Source organism: Oreochromis aureus, linkage group 3 (genome assembly GCF_013358895.1).
Source record: "Oreochromis aureus strain Israel breed Guangdong linkage group 3, ZZ_aureus, whole genome shotgun sequence".
NCBI lineage: Eukaryota > Metazoa > Chordata > Actinopteri > Cichliformes > Cichlidae > Oreochromis > Oreochromis aureus.
In genome coordinates this window covers 123,208,614-123,235,078 of record NC_052944.1, presented here as the reverse complement: position 1 = coordinate 123,235,078, position 26,465 = coordinate 123,208,614, and positions in this window count along the sequence as shown.

Genomic DNA, 26,465 nt, shown 5'->3' with positions numbered 1-26,465 from the left:
TGCCACCTGAGCTACAGCCACCCTTTCTGAAAGTCCCTACAGAGACGGGACATTGACACCAAACGCATGAACAAATCCATCAAGCTTCAAATACTTCTTAGCTGGAAACTTGGTGGTGCTGATCCCAGGAAGATCACACAGTTTAACTTTGGCATAGTTTGGAAGGGGGTACGGTGTACCCTCTAAGGCTGTTTCTGTAAGACCAGTAGGAGCAGCTCCCCTGTCATTAACAGACATCCCTCTGATGGCATTAACCAAGGTGGATTTACCAGAACCAGATTCACCTGTGATGGCAATTGCACAAGTGCTGCTGATTGGTTTAGCACGGCTATTCTTCCTCACATGACCAATTTAAGATGATATAACAACAACCCAAGACAACCCTGAATCTCCATTTTTGTGTCAAAAGTGTTGACTTCAAATTATATACCAATTTTTAATTTGTGATGATAGGCCATGTAAAACCAGAGTCATGATTAAAAAAGATATACGCTATGTTTTGTCACCTACAGTAGAGAGCATCTATTAATATTTCAAAGCCTACACTTCTAAATATTTTGTTAATATCACATTGCTACTGGTTGATACAAACATATGGCTTCTTCCTACCTCAGTCTTTGAATGATGTGGTGTGCAGCTGTGGTCCATAAGCAGACTGGTTCAGCTTCACATAGCTGCCTCTCTCCACAGGGACACTGTCATCACCATCCTGAAATCACAAACATGAAAGAATGAAAGATTTTTTTATTATTAATGCAAAAAGCCACTCGATACCAAAATAAAGCCCACAACCTAATATAATCTGCTCCTCAAATATGCAAATGACTTTCACCACTTTCAAACTCATTAAATAAATTGTAACAACAACTGAGAGCGCAAGCAACACATTGCGAGCAAATGCAAATGCAAAAAACTGATAATAGCAAATACTCAAATACATTTTTTGCACGCAGCAATGAATTTTGCTCACTCAAATTTAGCTTTTCTACGCTCAAAATAAATTTCTCCTCAAAATGCAAAGTGCAACACTTGCACCTGCAAAAAATTTTTTGCTTCACTTTCCTGTTAAACTTTGGAACACAACATCAGAGTCAGAGATTAATGACATGAAAGTGCTGACAGGTGATCTGCCAGCAGGTGTGAACAGGTGAACCTGTGAGCTTCAGATTTCTGTGTTTTCATCACTCGAGTCTGTTTAAAAGCTGAAACTCTGATTCACTGCTGCAGGAAAACTCTGAGTATGAAAGTAAAGACGAGCTGCTTGAAGAACAGCTGGAGCTCATATTAATATTATACTGTGTACACAGTATAATATTAATATGAGCTGTGCTTCTTATTAATTCATATTAATGAGAGTGCAGCCTCTACATGTACAAATATGTGATCCAGTCTTATTTGTTCGGTGTGAATGAGCACAGATACTGGATGCTTTCTTTCCTCCATCCTGCTCACTGAGCAGTGATGATGCATATTTGGAATAAGTGCACATCTAAAGGGCACAAACAGTGAAGCTGTGAACTCTCTGCAGTCACTCCATCATCTAAAGACACTGTGGATGTGACACAGAGAGCAAACTCAGCTTTTCTTCCTGCTCTTTCTCTCGCTTCACTTTCCTGTTAAACTTTGGAAGCACAAATCAAAGACAGTCAGAGGAACTCAGCCAGACCAGCTGCTGCTCCATCTACAGGTAGACAGCACCACCCACGTGTCTGCAGGAGAACCAGAGTCACAAAGTAACAGAGTGAAGAGCAGCAGATGAAGCACAGAGGAAACAAAAAGGAAGGAAAGAAGGAAACAAGGTCCATCTGTGTCCTTTCAAACAAGCATCAAGGTTTCATATCTAATGAACATAAAGCTGGAAACACACAGTTCATACAGAAGTGATTTGATCACAATATATATCAGGAAATCATTCAGTCTTCATGGATCCACATTGATGACATGCAGTTACATCCTGGTGTCACTGGTGTGTCGGGTTCCTAGTTTTCGCCCAGTGTTTGCACTTGTTTCATGTTTATTCACCTGTTCACATTTCCTGTTGTCATGTTTGCTTCCTGTGTGTTATTAGTTCAGTTCAGCTGTGTGTCCCTAGTCATCATCATCAGTGTATTTAAACCCTCAGTGTCTCTCTGCTCAGCGTCATTGTTGATGTTAATGTGCTCGACTCTGTACGTGTGTTCGCTTCAGTCGTTTCAGCTCAGCCAGTCATCCTGTGTTCCTGATAATAAACACCAGCCTTCACCTACCTGTGAGTCCTTTCCTCACCCACACGGCAACCACTGACATGATGGGACCACCTGCTGTGGGAACTGTTCCCAGTCGGGCTTGCAAAGCGGCAGCTCTGCTTGGAAGTGTTTCCAGAAGCTGGAGGCCAACAGGAGCTGATTCAAAGCTGCACAGAGCCCATTTACATGCAGCCTAAGTTATGTTTGTTTTGTTAGAATTGCCACATGTCCCCACATCACATGCAGCCAATCATAAAGTTACTCAAAATAGAGCCTCAAGGATTTTACATTTGCACCAGTTCATTCTTGTGATAGTTAAACTGAGTTATTAGGATAAAATCCTTTTCAAAACAGCCAAATAAACCTGCCATAAAAACAGGCATGTATCTGACTGTGTCAGCTGAGTTATTAGTTACAACTCACCCAGCTTTTTCATTGGTTGTCACACATCATTTGCACCTTTGGATGAACTTTAGCAAAGGTCACGTATTAAAAACAAAAACAGCTGATTGTAAAGCCTGGCTGAGTGAGAACACAGACAGGTTTCAATATGTACACAAGGATCTCCACACAGAGCTACATGAATTCATATGGACTGAAATACACACAAAACAGTTTTACTGCAATAACAGCTCCATAAGGTAACTCCCATTCCCAGCAACACACCCACTGTGTTTAAGGTGGACTGGATGAAGAGTTGTCAATAAGAACAAACAGATGAAGGTGAACGAATGCTCAAACATGTGAGATAAAGGCTCTGTACTTGTGCTGGTAGATGTCTGGGTCTGGGCTGATGTGGTTCTGATGTACAGGTCATCACATAGACAGCGGTGCAGCACCGTGTACCTCATCACTCCAATCCTGTTTTTAATCTACAAGGAAACCAAGAAGGCTCACTGCTCTGTGCAAGCAAATATGTTTTTGAAAGGATTTCCTCAAACGACCAGTCTTTACATCTTGTACAAGCACATCATACATTATCAGGAAATGATGCTTTTTTTCTTCTTTGAAAGCTGTGATGCTGCTTGGAGACATAATTACAAAAGTAACGTGTTCAGCAGCAGCAGCTCAGAGCTGGAAGTACAAGTGTGGCAACATGTGGCCAGAGTGGTGACAGAGCTGAACTCTAACCTCTGTTATGGTGGATAAATAATGCAGCTGCATTATTAAGGCTCCTCATGGCTGCACAATACATGCATCAGCAAAGGACAAGAATCCCAACAAGGAGTAGAGCTGAACCCCAATACGGTATTCAGAAAGGGACAAATAACATGTTTTTTACGAATACTTATTTTGAACAAATACTTTAAAAAATATTTGTATTCGGGAACAAGAAAAACTTTATATCAAAAAATTGAGTTTCCTTATGAGACCTCAGAGCATGAGTGGATGAGTGAGTGACACAGGCTGCTGCACACAGCAACAGAGAGGCCCTCTGGAGGTCAAAACACAAACTGCATGATGTCACTGTAACCACCACAGAGACAGGAAGTGTTTTAATGACTGAAACACTGAAATGATGCTAACGGCTGTCGTTAGGCTCACTGACAGCAGTGCTGATGTGTTCATGTCAAACACTGGCTCAGGTCAGACTCCTTCATCCTTCTCCAACGTGAGGCTGCCCTCAGCTCTGACCTTTGACCTCCTGACCCTAACCATTTTAGTCTCTTTGCATCTTTAAATGCAAATCCATCCAAACTGTGTCAGAGCAAAAGAATCTGGAAGCTGTTCTATGAATGATGTTCACGCTGAAGTCATCTGATCACTTTAATGCAGTAAAACAGGAGCTGTAAGTCTGACATTTATTTACTGTCATCACAAACACACACAGCTGGATTAGCATCCAGACAAAGGGCTGAAAAGATGAAAATCAGCATTTGATTATTATTATTATATATCCTGTTTATGTGGATGCACTTTTCTTCTTATCTGTCAGTGCTGAAGCAGACGTCACTGATCACATGACTCTGAGGGATGTTTCCAGCACCTCACTGAATCTGAGCCATGAAGATTTAAGGCGGCTCTGAAGGCAAAGCAGGTCTGAGCCTGTGTTAGTGTAACTCCGCTCAGTCTCTATCTCCGGTGCTGTAAGAGTAAAACTCTCTGGACTCGAGATGGGTAGAGCTCAGACGTGGTTTATTCCCCTCTTGTGGGTCTCTGCTGCAATAACATGGGATATGAATAACCATGGGTTTCAGGCAACAGCATTCCGCCCAAACTATCAAGAGAAGTTTCAAATTATTAGACACGACAGTCTCCTCTAGCTGTTAGCCGCTAGCTCAACGTGTCCATTTTTCCTAACGTCTAACCCATTAATTGGAAAACAAGATCATAAAACTGAAATCTACCCAGATGCTACTGTATGGACAGTTCATGCTGTTAATGTACTGTCATGTTAACCTCAATGAGGATCTTCAAATATGTTTTAAACTCATGTTTAATCACGGCAGACTGGGAAAGAACTTACCACAGCAAAAGCTTCCTTGCTACTAACGGGATAAGCTTAGGGAAAACCAGTTTACCAGTAGCAGACTTCCACTGTGGATTTTCAAAATAAAAGTTTCAAAATAAACCCATGGTTGCGATCCCAAGTTTAACAGGAATTTAACAACAACAAAACTATATTCATTCTTTTACATCGTTACATAAGCAAGCTGTACCTAATAAAGTGACAGCAAGGACTCAGTCAGTAATGATCAGAGCCAGCAGGGGGCAGCACAGAGAGGTGAGGCGCTGTCAGAGAAGCAGGCTGACATCAGACTGGTCATATTCCATCATCTATACCTGAAATAATAAACAGGCACACAGCCAGAGGTTCAGCTCTCTGTTTTGCTGCAGGGTCCCTTCATTCTTCACATATCCGTGTTGAGCCGAGTGTAAATCCTGAGGCTGAGCAGCCTTTGTACAAGCACACACACTTCTAAGCAGGGCAAAGCTGTGAGCACAAACAAGAAGTGAGGAAAAATCCAGGCAGCCAGCCTGTGTCTGTCCAACCAGTCAGAGAGCTCTTTACATGCCAAGTGTGGCTAATTTGCATTGCAGCAGGATTTTTAAAATAAAGTTGCTAATCTAGCTGCTAATCCAAATGTTAATCCCTGAGCTAATCTGTGATCAACAGGAAAGGGATTGAAATGAGGAGTGGAGTCGCCATTTTAAAAAACATTTTAAAAACCAGTTTTTTAACATGGAATTCAAAAATGAATTTACAAATGCCAAATTTATTCTAAAATTCATTATTTATTTATTTATTTATCTGTTTATTGCCATAAACAGATTTAGCCAGTCTCAAAGTCAAAAGTGCTCAAGAGCTGTGAAAGACCTATTGTAAAATCCTGCAAAGCCAAATATCCCCAGATTGTCTGGAAACGCAAAGTATATCTTTGACTGTTTTTGGTTTTTTAAACTCATCATTTTGTAGAAAGGGAATTCGACCACTTTAGAATACAGACAAGACATGTAAAGGCAAACTCAAAATAGATATAGTGTGACAGGTTGAAGGACTACTGTTGAAGGTCTACTGCATATAAAACTGTTCACTTAATACTAATTCATATCAGTTGATATAAGGACAAAAATAATGTAAATATGGTAAGAAAATGGTTAAGAGTTCATTATTTTTCATGTTATATTAATGGCTTTCATGTTACTTAAGAGAACTGCAATCTATACATCAGTGATCGGCTAGTAAGCCTTTTCCGGGATTGATTAGTAGTGTCTCGATTCTCCACTAGGGGGCTTTCGCGCGTTCTCCTCACTGCAATAAACTACTGCATGAGAGACGCAAGTAATAATCACTCTGCAGACTGGGACGTGCTCTGTGATGGAGATCAACAGCATCACTGACTGTTTCTGTGAGGACACCATCATCCCAGCAGGGCTGTTTCCCAACAACAAGCCTGGACCATCAGAGACCTGAAGCTGCTGCTGAATGAAAGAAGAGGATCTTCAGGTCTGGAACAAGGACGAGCTGAGAGTGTTAATAACGTTACTAATGTTCAGCTACACTTTACTAGGTCACATCTGTGACACACGTCACTTAAATAAAGAAGGAAATATTGGCTCTGTTTTATCTGCTGGGCCCAAAAAGTGACTCCCGTATTTAAACTGCTATGAATAACTTGTTGGTCTATAATATGTGAAACATGTGTCAAATGTCTCCATCATGAAAGATATCAGGTCATCTTGAGCCACAAAAACATTCCTATCATGAGGTAGAAGCTGGAATCAGTTTGTTGCAGAGGGACGTTTATATATCCCATATTTATCCAGTTAAAGTCACATTGAAATTCAAAATGTCTTTTCAAGAGTCGTCTGTCCAAGAGGAGCAGAAACAAATATAACAACAGTTATTTAAGCTGTTTTAAAGGCCACAAAGGAGCAGATTGGTTATAATGCAGCTGCTTCAGAGGAATAAAGATGAAACACTGTTTTTATTTCATGTGTAACACCTTTCAATCATGTGTTGACTAAAGTCTATTGACCAGTATAAGTAAAGACATCACACACACACACATGGAAACACTGAAACCTGTTTTTGGTGCAGCAGCGGTCCCAGCTGCTCGCCTTTATCTAGACTGGGTCGGCTGCTTATCTCAATATAATCAATGTTTAAAGTTCTCAGTGTTTCTGTGTTGCTTAGTATAGGATCTCCCAGCATCATCACTGTGCTGTCCAATCATTGTGTGCTAGGTTACCCTTATAGTGCAATGTGTGTTTGCACAAAGAGAAGCATGTGTGTCAAATATAAAGAAGCACAGAACAGAAAAAGCTGCCAGTTTCTTCTATTTAGAGTCAAGTTAGTGTTTTGTGTCTTTGTTTGAGGCCTAATGTCAAGCAGAGGTGTGTGTAACTGCACTGCTCTGTTATATGTGTGAAATGTGTGCTTCAGCATCATCTTCGTCACTGCTGATTCCTTTGTGTCATCATGTGTTGAGAAGAGAGAACAGTTATAACGGAGGAGCAACAGGAAGCCCTGAAATCTGCATCAACAAGGAAGTGTTGGCTCACCAGTGATCCCAGCAGAGCCACTGGTTTGGCTCCAGTTGTTCTAGATTCAATGATGTTGTTCCTACAGATACATGTTAGCATCTTTATTGTAGTAAAGTCTTGTAATGTGAAGCTAGAAACAAGGCAGGAAACAGCTCCATGATCTGATCTTAATGATGTTGTTTTTATTTCTGTCTTTCAGAACTGGATTGGAAACTATCAAAGGTCTAAAAACAGCCTCAACCCTCCCAAAGACAAACTTTACACACGTCATCTTTCAGCTACAATCTTTGTTGCAGGGATCTTCTGCCAAACAAGGCTGAGAGAAGATTTCTTACAGCTGTCATGTTGATGCTGTTTCAATCTTTGGGCAAACACACTCATATATTAGGGCTGATATCAGGGCTGCACAAGTTCTTTGTGATCATGAATAATAGAAGTGTGCCTGTTGAAGATCATGTTTCTACATGATTATATGTCCTGTTATTGTTCTGTATTATATTCAGCTTTCAGCATCCTTTCCCAGCCCCTGTTACACCATCCATACAAAGCCAATCTGACTGTGAGCCAATGTGTTTGATAGTTTGTGTTGGATCAATAGATTTGACAGACTTGGTTCTCATCCAGAGGGAAACAGTCCAAATTCAGATCTAATGAAATGATGGAGGCTGTTTCCTACCACGGTGCTAATGTGTGACTAACAAGGCTCATGGTCTCCAGCAGACAAGCGCCTGGAATGAGGTGAGCTGAGTGTTGCTTTGGTGGGTCTGTGCCCACGTCATGCATCAGGATTCATATTGGCAATAGTTCATATCTCTGTTCTTTAGCCTTCATCACAAAGCTGTGAAGGAAAAACAAACATCTAACAGGATTTGATGGATGCAAAGTCCACTGAGCTCTTTGTCATTTACAAACTTGTCCAACCAACAAGAGCACAGATGAAAAACACAGTGACACTTAAAGGATTTTGCCATATATGAGCATAGATTACTTTCATATAGATTTTCAATGCAGGCTTTTGGTGAGCCGCTGGGTTCTGTCTAATAATCATCTCAGCATTTTACAATAGAATAGCTCTTTATTAGCTCTTCATTTATTGTTATTGGACATGAAACAAGGAAGCTGTGTTTCTCATTGGATGTTAGTTTCATGTTCATCAGGATCATTTTCTAAAGAGCTGATATTTAGACCATTTACTGCACTGGCTGCACATTCTGTCTACATTTCTCTGTATGTGCTGTGTTTGTCTTTCATATTTCTCCATATTGACACAAACAGTGAACAGCAGTAGATCTACTCTTCATCTGTTTTAGGCCCAGTGAAAGATCTGAAGCAGAAATGGTGTCATTAGGAGAAGAAGAACGGCGAGGAGGCAGCAGCTCTTAAAGATGAAACACAGCAACTTAGCCCTGAGCTCAGAGAGCTTCACATGAAAAAGCTCCTCAAGCAGATCATGTCAGAGGTTTGTCATCAACAGGAGGAACTGTTCATATCATAGAATGAAGGATGCTGTCAGCTGGATGAAGAAGGTTATTTAATGGCAAACGTTCACATTGAAGTCAAATTGTTGTGGTGTTGAACAGATTCATGGACTGATTGTCTCCAGAATGTTAGAAGAGCTTCAATGAATCATTAGAAACAACTTACAGCTGCACAGTTGTGTCAAACACATCTTTGTGTCATTGTGGGATTTTGTGTTTCTACATGTGACACACGTCTAAAACATGCACACAATTTGAAGACAAACAGGGATCATTTGTTCCCACAGCCAGATGCTGAGAGCCATTTCCTTGTAGTCCTGTGTCTATATATATGTACCATTAGATGTTATTGGAATGATTGTCAGCTTTGATAGTTTCATGTATGTTTAGCTGGACGGCTGTTTGATCCTCCACATGTTTAAAGGTGTCCAGTCCTGAGACACTGGGGGTGGAAACAGCTGTGATGTCATTGGACTGTCACAAAGACAGAAGTGCATGAAGTGAGCAGCCAAGGAGCCGCTGATGTTTTGGATTCAACAGCATTTGAAAGGTTGACACAGACACATTTGCACATAGAAAGCTGAATTTGTCATATGCCACAGTGAACTCACTGTTCAGTGTTTTCAGGAAGCTTCTTAACTGCCTCTGCTGCCAAACAAGCAGCTGATGTCCTTGAGAAGAAGCTGAAGAAGTCTTCAACAACAAATACAGGAAGTGGACTTTCAAATACTAGATTCACTTTAGACTCACACAAGAAATGACTCAACTAGCTGTGTTTGATTGACTCCTTTGACTCTATGAAAGCTCAGTGTGTGTCTGTACACAGACTGTTGTGTTGGACTATTATTCAGTTGTCTGCTGAATGTTTTCAAATGTCTGCATCTCAGTGTAGATGAGGCTGGGGGTCATGGGAGGCCACCATAGCAGTCTCTTCAACATCATGACATCATCATAAATGCTGCTGGACTGTCTGATGGGCTGACGGTGAAAAAGCCGTCGGGAAGGAAACAGAAGACATTTCAGAGGCTGCAGCAGATTTCTTTGATTTGGGGCCTTTTTCAGCTTTATTGGACAGAGCAGTGAAGATAAGTGACAGCAAAGCAGAGGGAGAGAGAAAGGGGCGTGGTCAGAATCAAAGCCAGGCCAGCTGCTCTCCACCTCGTGGCACATGGTCACCTGCTCATCCTAGTGAGCTCCACCAGCAGCCCTTTCACACAGTTTACACTGTCAAACACTGTGTGTGGACCTCAGCTAACAATAGGCTACATTTAAGTCTGGACTACATGCTTTTATATTGAGGCAGATTTTTCCCTGTTTTTATTCCATCAGCAGCTCAACATCATGAGCAGCTTTGACATAAAGACATCAAACTCAAGCTGACTTTAAACTGGATCTACTTTTAATACAGGGGCTCAAAAACAACAACATCTTTATTATATATCAGGACAGAAAGTCATCTCAAATGGAAAACAGCTTTATTTGGAATAATCAGCACTATCAACTGGTTTGGGATCTCCACCAGTTTCATGTCTTTACAGCTTCTCCAACAAAGTTCCTGTAAAATCAGCATCTTTATTGGTTTGATAGTGATTGATTATTCAGTCCCAATCTGCTGTCATCTAAAGAACAAAATGATGTTTCTATGAGTCAAAAAGCTCCAGATGTTGTTCACAAAGAAAACAAAGATTAGGAAGTTAAACACAAAGTGTTTGGAGCCAAAATGTTCCCAAGCTGCTCTTTTTGAAATGGCAGAGGTACAGTGGTGTCTAACAGCACACTGTGGAAGGCAAACATGTTATTGTTGGATGAAACTTCATGAATCCTTTGTAGATTTGAGCTTTTGGAGCCTTTCTTTTCTCTTCAGGTGTACAGAGGCTGAGGAGGCAGGTGAAGCAGGTGGAGCTGTTGTAATGCTGGCAGAGGGTGTGTCTTAGTAACTCTGTGAGGTAGAACTGGATCCAATATTGTGGATGTGTTGATGTTGGAGCCATTAAGATTCTCTGCCACACTGTAGGATTTCCCTGTGATTCACTGCGGGGGCATTTTGGAGTCTGTCAATGAAACTCTTCATATTTGTGTTTGACACCAGTTTATAGAAACAGAGAAATGTGTCATGCTTTTGTTCGGCCTCCACAAATATACACATTTGTTCATTGGTTGGACTTTTGGAAGGAGACACATTGAAAACCATGTTAATAAGATCTTGTTGTTTCCTGTGGATCCGACACAGAGAGTGGACTTCAGACAGAAAGCGTGGAAGAGATTTTAGAGGCCGTGTGTGGCAACAGGAAGTTTCTGTATGTTTGCTGATCTTACATGTGGAAAACAACACGTGATGTTTGTGAAGTTCTACAATGATCATTGTTCTGACAGCATTTTGAGTGGGAACAGTTCAAACTGAGAGTAGTGGGAGTTATTTACTGATTGAAACAAGCTGAATGTTTCTGTGCACGATGAAGATCAGCAGCAGCAGCTCAGCTGATCAATGAATTGACATCTATCAGTCATTTCATGAGATGAAGTCATCAGCAGACATTTGTTCTAACTGTGTGATAAATGTCAGAACGTCAGGGCTCTGCTTTAGTCACTACTTGATGATCATTGGCTCATTGTTGAATCACGTGGCCCAGTCTGACCTCTGACCCTTTGCTGCAGGTCTTCTGTGTTATCTCCACTTTCATGTCTGATCTTCTGCTGTATCGTCCAAAATAAACATCTGAATCATTTCCAACACTTCAGCAGATCTTTAGTTTGGGCAGTACAGTACAAAATAACACATATTGTACTATACTGCCCACTTCCTGATCTTATTGGATCTGTGTGTGAGGTTGGTGAAGGAAACACATGTTTACTGAGTGAATCGCTGCCATTAGGAACTAGTTTTTATATCACAGCCTAGAAATCACACAGGACCATTTCTGCAAGTGAAAAGTCCTAATTGGAGGAAAATAATTGTGTAGTTTGTGCGACTGTTGTTTGTAAATGAAGAATTGTCCCAACTACATGTGCTGCTGACCTTTGACCTTTTCTTTAGGTGCACAGAGGAGTCTGTGGAAACATCCAGAACTGAGGCAGTGCTACAGATGTCTTCAAATAAAGTGGTGTATTATCCATGTTTTCTATGGATCACATCAATATCCTGATCTAACAAGCCCCCTTTTGTGGATTTTAGAGCCTCTGACTTTTGCTGCGTCTCATGCGTCTCATTTCAAGCACAAGAGCAAGAAGTGGATGAAGAAATGGGGCGAGTGGGGTCAGTGTGGTGCATGTCAGCTGTGCTCATGCTTTCACAAAGAACATGTGTATTCATTGGCAGCATTAAGGTGCACTTTAGTCTTCATAATAATAAAGTATTGTGACTTTATTATTGTGAATCCTCACAGTCATGTTGCAGCTCTGCTTTGCTTTAAGAAAATGTTCTACCAGGATGTTACTTTCCTAAACGTGTTCTCCAAATGTTCCCAAAGACTTTGTTCTAAGTAGTTCTACATGATGAAACATTCACACTAAGTTTAAGAAGGACACACAAACACCATCTGTCCTTTCATCATGTGTACAAACGTGTTCAGATGTCAAATGTACCGTGAATGGATGCAAATGTGGATCGTTCCAATAAAATGAGACAGTTTTGTAAGTGGATCACAGTTTGAAGTTCATTGAAACCTATAAGAACATGTTATTCAAACCAACTTTATCCAACAGGAAGAAGCATCAGGGGAACAGGAAACATTCAAACATGTTTACTGTAAGAACTGCACAAAGGAAGGAAACACAATCCTACACACGACCACTTTAAAATGGACATTTAGCTTTTCAAACATCAGGGAGTGCTGCAATAACAACACTGTGCCCATTCTGATCAGACTGAAAGATTTATAGAGATTTATCCATGTGCTGGAAAAGGATTTGATATCAACATATATGCAGATTAGTAGGAGCATTTTCTTCATATTGATTTAGAGTTCAGTACTAGGAATATGTAGAATTAACATCTGTGTACATGACGAGTGATGAAAACTTTCAAAGGACGTCAGAATTGGTGTCTCTATCTGTGACTGTCCCAGAGGAACCTACCTGAGGGATTATTAAAGATCTGTCTATCTAGAAAGACTTGCATTGATTCACAGTGTACAATTCTTTCTAATCTATTAACATCTTCCTCCAAATCCTGTTTCTGCTGCATCAGAAGGGCTCAAACCTCCTGCTGTTGTCTGCTGGACCATCAATTCATCTTTATGATGATCTTCAAAGATAAAAACGTGAGTTTATTTGTGAACTCTGTGAAATGATGTTTAGTTTGAACCAATCCTGTGTCAGCTGCAGCCACATCATTGCCACGCATACAAATGGCTGCGTTCCTGTTTAGACCTGCTGGCTGTCAATGGGCTTCATTCCATTTCAGACTGCCGTGGTGGTCGCTGTGATCTAAACTCAACATGGCTCCTGTGTTAGAAGAGCCTCTGATTTTAAACTTTGCACATTGAATAGTTTCTTTGCAACACTATGGAGCTACCAGCCCAGTATATGTAGCCCACAGTAGATGGAGTTATCAAGCTGCACTGACAAACATCAGGACTCATGTGATCCCTACACTGTAAAATATAACTTGTTGTTTCAACTTAAAAATATCAGGTACAGGGCTGCCTTAAAATTTTAAGTTAAGTCAAGAAATAGAGTTTGTTCTTATAACACAACCAATTGTTATCTTAATGAAAAATCACATGTTGTCTAAACTTTCGTCTTAGTTTAGTTGACTGAGATTTGTTAGTCAGTTCAACTCCTTTAATTGTCATTTTTACTTGGGAAAACCCTTTCAGCTAAATTAAAATAATCTATTGTTTAAACTCTTGTCCTAGTTCAGTTGACTTGGGTTTTTTAGTTAATTCAAATACTTTAGTAGTTCTTTTAACTTAGGAATCTATTTTAGCTTAACTAACATAATCTGTTAGCTAAGTTGATTTAAGTTTATTAATTACCTGAGCTCCTTAAGGTAGCTGAGTGAACTTGTAAATCAGTTTCATTTTAATTATCAGAGTTGATTGACTGGATGTAAAGAAAAATGTGTATTAAACATCTTAAGTTTTGTTTTTTTTTTTTTTTTCTTTCTAACATCCATTTCAGCAAAACTACCTGTTAGGTTTATCTTAGATCTCAGGTTTAAATATCTACATTCCTTTAAATTAATTTTCTGTTGTTTACAGAAAAAAAAAAAAAAACCACAGATTCCATTAAAGTCTATCTGATCATTTCATACAGCAAGTTTGTTTTAAGAAGATGACAAGACAATTACTAATGAGCACCCAACATTTACCATTTATTGTGCCATCTTAGTCATCTGAGAAACAGAAAAATCAGTGACGTAGCTCATCAGGCTCACAATCCATCAAAACTCAAAGGCTGTGAAACAATAAATTTGAACTTGGTCTTGAGCCCAGTTTGGGTGAAGATTAAATTCTGACCAATACTCTAGGAGCAGTAGTGATTCTTGTGAAGTAACAACATAAAGTCTGCATTAATGTAATGTATCAACGGGACACTTGCTATTTTAGAAAAGTTATTCTTTACATTTGCAAAATTTTTAAACTTCATTGTGCTCAGTCACACCTGTTAGCATAAAACTTGAAATATTAAAATAGTACAAAACCTTTGATAAGTGACAGTAAAGATCAGTTTATAACAACTAAGACATCAAACTCTTGTATTTGTCTTTGTTTACAATTGCAACAAATTCCACAGAACCAATATATCTGAAAATGAGTGCATGCTTCTGAAACATTTGATAATATGAATATTTCAGAAACTTTAGTTTGAGTCTGCTCAATTGCAAAACAAAGGAAAAACTACTGACTTGCATGAGATAAGCATCTGCAAAGTCCACCATTATATTGTTGTTCACATAAGTTTCTTAAACCATGAACAAATGAGTAATTGTCTAATCTGGAATGTAAAGTGTAGTCATTTAGTGACATACAAAAGTGAGAATGAGAACTTGCAAGAATAAAAAACAAACAGTAAAATAAAAACTGTCCTTAACACTAAGGAGCATACAATTACAGTTCTGCATGGCTTTCTGCAAGAGTCTGTTTCTTAGACCATGCACTAGTGAGATGCACTGCCTTCCACCAATGTTCATTAGGATGTTCTGAATGACTTCAAAGATGTCCTTAAGTTCCTTTGGATAGTCTATGTTGAGGGCAAAAAGAAGGCCCATCAGCATGGAAATGGCACTTGAGACATTCCTCAGATTAGACAGGATTACTGCCGCCTCAAGGACAACCAACACATCGATGATGTCTTCTTCTTTCACCATCGCAATGCCAACTTTCATCCTCTTAGAAAACGTGTCTTCAATACCTGTCGGCTATAAAAGGGTTCAAAGACAAAAAAAAAAAAAAAAATTACACAATTACAATTACACAATATCCCTTGTGCTTAACAATTCATGTCTTTCAAAGAAGAGCCATACTGCTGCTTTGGATGATGGTGTTTGGCTTTGGGTAACACTTATTAGTTGTTAAGGTTTTTCAGAATGAGATATGCACCCCATGTTACAAATCCATTTCTTGCTTTAAACAAAGACCATGTTCATAAATAACTGAGCATGTCTTCAATTGCAGAATTCAAACAAAATTTTCAATTTAAATGGTAAATGGCCTGTATTTGTATAGCGCTTTACTAGTCCCCTAAGGACTCCAAAGTGCTTTACACATTCAGTCATTCACACACATGGGTGGATGACTGAATCGTGACTCAAGAGTTGACAGTTCGTCTTATAATTGGAAGGTTGCCGGTTCGAGCCCGGCTCCGACAGTTTCAGTTGTTGTGTCCTTGGGCAAGACACTTCACCTGTTGCCTACTGGTGGTGGTCAGAGGGCCCGGTGGTGCCAGTGTCCGGCAGCCTCGCCTCTGTCAGTGCGCCCCAGGGCGTCTGTGGCTACAATGTAGCTTGCCATCACCAGTGTGTGAATTTAAATCTACTTATGCTAAATATTGGCTGTGCTCTAAACCAAATCTGGCTGAGAATACATGAAATGTGCAAACTGCAGCTACACTACAGGATCAGATTGTGGCTCCATAGACAATGCTTCTTTAATCAGTTTATTGATTAAAGTTTATTTTTCCCCCTATATTAACAGTATGAAAAAAGAGCATATAGACATGGCTGAACAGGTTGCATAATTGGCACTGAATATCAACATCCACCTTTACCCAGCTGCCCAATGACTCTCCGCCAGTAACCTTTAATTGCTTACCCAGTCTACACAGTCTCTTTTCCAGGGTCCAGGACATTTCAAGTATTGCCCCCCACAGCTGTAGCAGCCACTGCAGCCCCTTAAATATCCTAATATCGCTGCCATTACAATATACAATGTGAGAAATCAAACGTAAAGCTGAAGTGAACAGTACAGCAGCGAAATGTCAAAGACCCTGGTGAAGACATGAATAAACACAAGACACTAATAATATCAATGCTAGCTTGCCAGTTAGTTTCTCTGAAACCCAGACCAACTCCAGTGTCAAAGATCTTGTAATAATACATTTGGTGAGGAAAAAGTACATGTGTTATCATGTGGCATCTATTGTTTCATAGATGCCACATGTTTCATTAAAATCCACTGTGGTGCTGTCATTATTAAATTTACTAAAAGAAACAATGCTAACCTTCACAGTCTTGAAAGTGTGTGAGGGCTCTTCCTTTAGAAAATGAGGTCCTCTGTCCTCTTCCTTTGTGTAGGGCTCTGGTCAAAGAAGTCAAAAAGAAAACAAAAACACTTTTTAAACAGTGTTTATGAAGCATGTAGACAGCTCCAAATTCACAGCTTTTTGATACATAATTCCATCAATATATGATTATCATTGGAGATTTTGAATCAGGCTTATCAGGACATTCAAGTAGAATATGATATCCAACCTACCACCAATATACATAGATTCTGTAAAAGTTACCACACTAAATGTCCAGTTGTGAAATATGATCACAGACTTTACTTATCAGCTTTCTTTCAATGAGTTCATCAGTTGAACTGGATAACCTAAAACTTAAACAAAGGATTAGATTTCGCAGTTGAACACTTACATCATCTCCGAAGCATCTTATGAGCCTAGTTAGCCCTCCTATGCCGCTCTTGATTTTCTACAGCTCCACGAACCTCTCCATAATGGTCAAGCACAGCAAAAGGAACCCTTTCAGGTCAACAGATGTAAGACGGGCAAATTCTGCTTCAACCTGAGCAATAGAAGAAGAGGGGTGGAGAGTACAGGCAGAATAAAAAAAAGATTCTTTGAGACCCAAATTTAAGCAAACCGTCATCTGAGGCCCATTAGAGAAAACACAAACACACAAAAGCAAACAAACAAAAGATGCACTTTACCTGCCGTTCAGCAAACAAGGAAGTTCAGAGAACAATAAGCTCTGTCTTGAAATCTTTTAAAGTAGAATGATTGTGAAAATGACTTATGTGATGTAAAACTTTAGTAAACGTGCGATTAAAAGAACACTGAGTAAAAGGACAAGTAACAGTTTCCTTATTCCTCAGATGTTTACCTTGATGAGCAATACTGTTTTAGTCCAACTGCCTCATTAAAGTTACACAACAGGCTTTTTACATTAAAGCCAGCAAGTCCATTACATACTCCCTTTTAGATCTGAAATACTGTGCAGATTCTGTGTATATGTAGTGGACAGCAATTTACCCAAAAGAGCGCAAAGTTTGCAAGTCCACCTCATTTTAATGACAAAGACAGATGTGATCATCTAGACCTGTGAAAATAAATTAATGACAAACCTGCAGTTATGGATGTTATTACAACCACAAGAACCTAAACAGTCTGCTCCATTGCTTTTGTTAATGAATCATTTGTTGGTAACACGTCTGAATATTTAGTTTATGCCACCTGCATGTGATCATCAATAGTGCCATATTACTTCTTAAGAAGTACCCTGACACTACAATCTTTATATCATTTGTTCTACAGAGCTATTAAGTTACAATATAATCTGTGGTGTTTCCAGTATGACAAAATGCACAAATTGTAACTTACCATTTGACTCCACTGACAAAAATAAATCCCCAGCATCAAGTTTGGCTTCACAGACCTAAAATAAGTAAATTAAAAATATATGTTATAATTATATTGTTTTTGCCATTTATTCATGTTTGCTAATTTTCTGACATATAAACAATGTTAGTTTTGTTACAATACAGAGAATGGAGTTTAATTAAAAGGTAAATTATGCAAAAAAAAAAAAAACTTCTGCAGTATACCATGCCAAAAATCAGTGTCTCTGATGCCAATTATTTTATCACTACAGCTCTTTTAGTATGGAAACTCACACAATCTAGTCATACTGATCACAAGAGTTCAAAAATAAGTCAAAATAGTGAGCTGTTGTTAAGCATAAAGCATTTCAGGGTAACAAATAACTGCACAATAGAATTAAAGCAAAAAATAAACACACTGGAGGACTATCTGATAAAAACTAATATAATGCTGGTTTGTAGACCATATTTTGTCTCAGTCCTCAGTGCACTCTTGCAGCTTAGCATGCAGCAGTTAATAACAACTTAAGTGATTACATAGGGGTAAACAGATGACAACAAGCATCCGAGTCCTGCCAAAAGTTCTTTTTGAACCCAGCCAGTTATTGGAAATATTGCCAAAATGAACTTCCACCAAAATACAACAGCCTGTGAACTTGAAAGAAATTTACAAGTACAGAGACAATATGAAATAAGCTTTATTAATTAGCTGAGTTAGCTTGCTAATATCGCAACAGTGGTTGAGTGCACAACCTTAAAGCTAGCGGCACAATACTTGTGATTTGGTCAGCGCCACATTAAACCCATAAAAAGGCCATGTGTCAGTTTATTAGGTCAAGTTTGGTCATGACACACAAGCTGGACCTTGTCGGCTAAAAGCTACATTAGCTAAAGCAAACATTTCGGTAAAAGAGAAAACACACATCATGCCATAAATTCAAAACATGTTCCAACTTTTGTAGCTCTCTTTCCTTATAGTTATAACCAATGTTACTCACCTTGAAAGCATATTCCAAAGAAGACGATTAGAAAACGTCCAAGTAAAGTGAGCATGTCGTTAACCGCCAATTCCCCATGATGCACCTCGATAGCAGTCACGTGAGGCAGTTTTGAATCCTGCTGTGCTCAACTTACCCACATTGTCAAGTTCACATAAGTTGCTGATTTAGCTGGACATGAGTTTTCAAGTTAGCTTTTTTTGGTGTAATTGGGACGTTTTTAACTTGTAATTCTGTGTTATAACAACAACTTCAGTCATCTATCGTCAAACTGATATAGAATAATATGTTGAAATAACAAACATCTAGAATTACATTTTACAGTGTACATGTGGACCTTTCACACATGGATCCAAGTGCAGATTCAACTCTGCATTACATTTGACTTCAGCTGTTACACACTTTCATTTTCTAGCTGTGTCACTTCCTGCTTTTTGGATCAGAGAGTTTATCCATGTCCACAAATGTTTGGCTGCATGTTTGTATCATCTATATTTTCCAGTCTTCATACAGTCTATATTTCATGTGAACTCCAATCTGCCACCTGCCATCACGTTTTCAGGGTTCATTCAGTGTTGAAATGTAGGACAAACAGCAGCACATGTTCTCTAAATGTTTGCAGTCATTTTAAATGAAGCTGATACTACATGAGACATTTTGCACATTTATTGTCTTTGAACAGAGAATAATAAAGCCATCAAACATATACAGGCTGTGCAAATACAAACTTCTGTGGTGCATTTGATGACCTGCAGAGGAGAACAAGTCGGGCTTTTCAGCCCTAACACAACCTCTTTGTTCTCAATACTACAAAACCTTCAAAGGCTGATATGCAAGTTTGCATGAATCACCAACACAGTTGTGTTTGTTTCTAGTATAGTTATAAATAAGCTGATCAAATATCTGCTGACTGATTAGATCCAGTATCTATTACAGATGAACTGGATATCACAGCATGTTGTTAATCCGTCATATCAAACTAAACAGTGTTGCTGGTGTAAATATCCTCCAATAAAGTCAGATGAGGGCTGCTGTTGCCAGGTAACGATGATGTCACACTGGATCTTCTGATCTTTAGCATCGTGGCGCTCAGAGTCTGATGTTGGCTCATGTGTTGTCATACACCAACATGACGTTCTACTAGTCAAGGCCTCACCTTAACCCACTGATGCTGATCACACAGACCCACTAATAGAACTGTTTGATCAGGTTTATGCAGCGTCACCATTAATGTCACATTTAATCACATTTACATTACAAGCCCACTACAACCATTATCAACATGTTACATTACATTATACATCTGCACTGATTTAAAGTATTTTAACCTGGTTCATTTTTTCCACCTTAACAGTTCATTCCTCAAATCAAACAAGATATTTGACCCTCAAGAAATGTACCAACAAATAATTTTGCAATAAATATTTATTTTTCAGGTTTACAAGTGAAATTAAACAAGTGTATTTACCAGTGTTTATATTTTTATTGTTTTATTTATATTATTTATATATACGTATATATATATATATATGTATATGTATATATATATATATATATATATATATATATATATATATATATATATATATATATATATATATATACATATATATATATGTATATATATATATATATATATATGGGTCAGGCAAGTCCTGAGGAGTCAGCTGAGCGGTAAGAACAAGATCCGGGCCATCAACACCCACGCCCTGCCTGTGATCAGGTACCCTGCTGGGGTAATAGGCTGGCCAAAGGAGGAGATAGAAGCCACTGACATAAAGACAAGAAAGCTCCTGACCATGCATGGAGGGTTTCACCCCAAGTCCAGCACCCTGAGGCTGTACGCTAAGCGGAAGGAAGGGGCCGGGGACTGGTGAGTGTCAGCACCACAGTCCAGGATGAGACAAGAAACATCCACGAATACATCACGAAGATGGCCCCAACTGACCGAGTGCTCAGTGAATACCTCAGGCAGCAGAAACCCAAGAAAGAGGAGGAAGGCGAGGAACCATCATGGAAGGACAGGCCCTGCACGGTATGTACCACCGGCAGATAGAGGAGGTGGCTGATATCCAGAAATCCTACCAGTGGCTGGACAAAGCTGGACTGAAAGACAGCACAGAGGCACTAATCATGGCAGCACAAGAACAAGCTCTGAGTACAAGATCCATAGAGGCTGGGGTCTATCACACCAGGCAAGACCCCAGGTGCAGGCTGTGTAAAGATGCCCCAGAGACAATCCAGCACATAACAGCAGGGTGCAAGATGCTAGCAGGCAAGGCATACATGGGCGCCATAACCAAGTGGCCGGCATAGTGTACAGGAACATCTGTGCCGAGTATAACCTGGAAGTCCCGAGGTCAAAATGGGAGATGCCCCAAGGGTGGTGGAGAATGACCGAGCTAAGATCCTGTGGGACTTCCAGATGCAGACGGACAAAATGGTGGTGGCTAACCAACCGGACATAGTGGTGGTAGACAAACAGAAGAAGACGGCTGTAGTGATCGATGTAGCGGTTCCGAATGACAGCAATATCAGGAAGAAGGAACACGAGAAGCTGGAGAAATACCAAGGGCTCAGAGAAGAGCTCGAGAGGATGTGGAGGGTGAAGGTGACGGTGGTCCCGTGGTAATCGGAGCACTAGGTGCGGTGACTCCCAAGCTAGGCGAGTGGCTCCAGCAGATCCCGGGAACAACATCGGAGATCTCTGTCCAGAAGAGCGCAGTCCTGGGAACAGCTAAGATACTGCGCAGGACCCTCAAGCTCCCAGGCCTCTGGTAGAGGACCCGAGCTTGAAGGATAAACCGCCCGCAGGGGCGTGCTGGGTTTTTTTTATATATATATATATATATATATATATATATATATATATATATATATATATATATATATAATATAATTTATTAAATATATATATTTATATTATTTATTTAAATTTTATATTTGTTTACTTACCAGTATTTACCAGAGTGTCGGCTCTCTGAACACGTTGCAAGATCGCCATCTGCAGGACAATACTAGTTTTTCTCACCCTCCTCGTCAATGTCAAGATGACGTCATCGTGCAACAAAACATGCAGATCAGGTGACCTGACTGTCTGAGAGCGGAGTTAAACTGTGGCAGGTAAGCATGTGGAGGAGCAACAACATGATGCTGGAACATCATCATTGCATTATACAGTTGCTTTTACAGTATAATGCTTGTAATAAAAGTACAGTAACAGTAATTAGTGACTGAGCAGCCCGGGGCGTTTCTCTTGATTTCTTTAGTCAGTTCATTCACCTGCACAGATTAGCTGAACAAACCCTGACAGCCGAGTGCTCATCTTAGCTAGCTTGGTCTAAGGACAGTAGTTACGGATTAGCTTACAAACACGTTTAACTTACCGAAAAAGTGCAGCGGGGCCTCGGGTCCTTCTGTCGGGTAGTCCAGTTTACTGAAGAACACCTCAGGCTGTCAGGTTAAAACACTCGGTCGTGTTTTCGTAGCGTAAACGCTGGCCCTCCTCTCAGAGCCTACGCTCTATCTGCTATTCCTGAACAGAGATACGCAAGTTTCTCCGTGACTGCAGCTGTCAGTCAAAGCTGCTATGATGACGTTTCACCCCAATTTAACATCACCGGGGTAGGAATTAGAATCAAACTTATGGGAAAGGAGACCCCTTCGACATCAATCAGCATGATGAGAACTATTGATAACAAAAGAAAGAATCTTTGGAAAAAAATTATCTGAGGAGAATTAGTCCCAGTCCCATCCACTAACATGGAGGAGGCAGTCTGACACCAGTTGGCGATAGAGACGCTTTGGCTTCATTTTTTGGAGCTGACGCGTCGTCCATGTTGTCTGTAGTCATTGGTCCAGTCCATTGATAGAGACACATTAAACCAAACCTTGCTCGATGACAATGAGCACAGTTAAATCAGTACAATAAGTGTGGAGCCCTTTCTTCAGAACATGTCTGCGTAGTTTCTCAGTCATCCACGTCATGGTAGTCTAAGAAGCAACCACACCTTCCCTGCAGAAAATTTTGCAAAGTTTAATTTGTTTATTGTCCCACCAACAGTTTACCTACAGAATCTTCTTTGCAGGAGTGCGGTACAAATATCTTTACTGTGAGGAAGTGATGCAGAAAATACAACATTTCCCTCTCTGTGACAATGAAAAAGTGCTTGAAGATATCAAGAGGCTCATCATTATTTGGACCTTCTGGTGTCATCACGAGTCCAGGCAGACCATCTTCAGATTATATATTATATAATTGCATCTAATTATATTATATTACATTATTAATGTTAAGGTTCAGTTTGCATACAATTACAATAGGTTACAATTGTCCTGCAATGAGCTGCTTTTTACTTTCAGGACATTTCAGCCTTTACTTTTTATTAGAGTATTTTTCAACACTAGTATCTGTACTTCTACTTAAATAAATACTGTGTGTACTTTTACCACCTGTGCTGATAGCTTTGCATTGTTAAGAGGTGTATTTTCTGGTACAAAGGGCATTCAGCCCAGTATTTACACTCTCCAACATGGATATATGAAGAATGTGAAGCAGGAACAGAGAGTTGAACGTCCGAGTGTATGCCTGTGGACAGCCCGACCACCCGACTGTGTTACACCCTGTAAAGGGGCTGAAAAGGGATAAGTCAATGACAACACTCAGACACGATGCTTCTCCTTCAGCAGCTTCATTGCGAATGATTCAGAAATATAAACACACATACAAAAGTAGAAAACATCTTAACAACAATGTACAGTCTCTATTAGTTGTAAGAGAAAATATCTCAAGACTGTTTTCTTTCCTTTAAATTACAGATTAAATTGAATGTAAGAATTCACAAAAACAGCTTATGAACCAATAAACAAGCTTAGATCATTAAATTTAAATATACAGAAAATAAACAAAATATTCATATAAAAATACTAACAGGCATTTGTCCCTTCACACAAAATAAACATGTTCTTTGCCCAGATCAAATGAAAATGCATACAATGCTGTAAGTTTCATACACAGTCTGGCACGATAGTGCTTCATGCTAACCACCAACAGAGCGCTTACCTTAGCTTGCTGCTTATAGCTTATCCTAACACAGTTAACACAAATCATCTAAATATTCCTAGTATCCGCTTGGTACATTTGGAAACACGGTCAGTACAGCTCAACATACATATTTGTAACATTCAAAAGCAGAATTGCTCAATTATTACCTGAAAAGGGGATAAGTCAATGACAACACTCAGACACGATGCTTCTCCTTCAGCAGCTTCATTGCGAATGAGGCATCGTGGCCAGAGCTCCCTTCTGGCAACGGCAGGCATAACTAATCAATCATGATCACTAAATCACATGGATTATTCACCAGGCTCGACAAGTAGATCACAGATTGAATTTTACACAGGTTGTAGTCACATTAAGAATTGTTATCCAGTTGAACATAGTCATGAACTCTTAACTGTTTTAGCCTGTGTCACAGTAAATCTCTTTGATGGGACTTCTTTTACCCGTGTTTATACATTTACATATTTGAAAGAAATTAAATAATACATTGAGTAACTTTTAACCATTATGAACTTCAACTAATCATCAATCTATCACACACTCCCCCACAAAATTAGATGTCGTCCCAACAACACAACTGTTATGAACGAAAAGTTAACAAAATTTCACAAAATCCAGTCATTTTTAATATTAGTTCCCTCTTGTGTACTGAGTCTTAAGTCTGTTCGTTGGTCAGTATCTTTGCATGAACAGTGGCTGACAAATTTGGAAGGAATTAGGCCACATTGTTATTGGTTGAATGTCTCTGTGTTGTATGGGCTGATACTGGTAGGGAATCTCGTTTGTACACACTGTATTGTAGCATGTTGGAGTACCCAGCTGATCATAGGTGAAAACCCTAGGGGCTCGTCTCTCCCTCCTTGGCAAACTATAGGTCCCTTCTCTGTTGCTTTCAGGCAAGCATGGGCGTGGGGATTCTAGAGTTTCATCCATTACCTCTCCAACTACTTGTACATCTTCCTCTCGATGGTCTTCTTCCTGTGGCCTGTTTTCGTCCTGTGTCTCAGGCTCCTCTGTGTACAACATGAGCCTTTCTTCACCCAGTGGTCCATTACCACCGACCTCTGGTTTCTCCTGGCCATCACCATGCTCTGTGACCCTCTCTGTACTGGGCACTTGAGTCTGTGTTGCAGGCCCATAATAGTACCCCCATTCCTCCTGGTCATCGTCCACTTCCTGGTTCACCTGTTCTGCGTCTTTTTCCCTCACCCTTCTTTTCTTTTGCTTTGGTGATACTTCTGGTGGCCTTTCCAGGGGTAAGTAATCACATGGCAGCAGCAGGTTGCGGTGCATGATTCTTGACCTTCCCCTCCCTTGCTCTGGTTTCACTTCATACACGGGGAGGCCTTCTGCAACTTGACGGATGACAACATGGATGTCCTGTTCCCAGTGATTACGAAGCTTCCCCGTTCCTCCTCTAGGGGTCAGGTTTCGGACAAGAACACGATCGCCAGAATATAACACAGAGCTTCTCACTTTCCCATCATAATGTTTTTTACTCCTGTCTGCTGACTTTTTTGCATTCTCCCGTGCTATGTCATATGCCTCTTGCATTTCTCGTGTCCATTTCTCCATGTAAGTTCGGTGGTCTGTTTTCCCTGTCTCAGAGGTGAGACCGAACAGCAGATCAATAGGTAACCTTGGGGACCTTCCAGAGAGAAGGTAGAAAGGAGAAAACCCAGTTACCTCACTTCTGGTGCAGTTATAGGCATAGATAAGCTTGTTCAAGGACTCTTTCCAACTTGTCTTCTGCCTATCAGTCAGTGTCCTCAACATTTGTAGTAACGTCCGGTTGAACCATTCAACTTGTCCGTTCCCTTGTGGGTGATATGGTGTAGTTCGGGATCCCAATATGCCACAGTTCTTTTTCAGCTGGGCAAAGAGCTGGTTCTCAAATTCACCACCTTGGTCATGGTGTATCCATGCTGGCAGTCCAAACTTCAAGGCGTAGTCATTAAAGATGCGATCAGCAACCGTTTTGCCAGACTTGGAGGTGGTGGCATAAGCCTGTGCAAAACGAGTAAAGTGGTCAACAATCACCAAAATATACTCGTAGCCACCCTTACACTTGTCCAAGTGGAGAAAATCTATTGACACCAGTTCAAATGGCTGTGTGGTAACAATACTGGTGAGTGGTGCCCTTGCTTCTTTACATGGTATCTTTTGTTTCAGGCAAGTGCAGGTCTTTGTCACATAATGTTCAACGTCTCGTTGCATTTAAGGCCAAAAGAATCGATCTCTGATCAGTGATGTTGTTCGATCAGTGCCCTGATGACCCATCTCATCATGCAACTCTCTCAGTACAGTTCCTTTGTACTTTTCAGGCAACACAAGCTGTCTCTTGGTTGTGGTTTTTCTGCGAAGAATACCATCTTCATCAATATGAAGTCTTTCCCATTCACGCAGGAGACACTTGCTTTGGGCACTTAGTGTATTAAGTCCATGCCTTGTTGGTTTTTCATTTCTCATTTTGCACTGTATTATTGGGCCAATATTTTCATCGTCTTGCTGTGCTTGTTTGATCTCTGTTGCCGAAAATTGGTTGTGTGGTTCTTCACTCACTGATGTACACTGGAGACGGGTGAGTATGGAGCAAACCATTGGTGAGTTGAAATCTGGAGTCTCCACAACTTGGGTTATTGCTGCCACACAATCTGAACCCACTTCCTCTG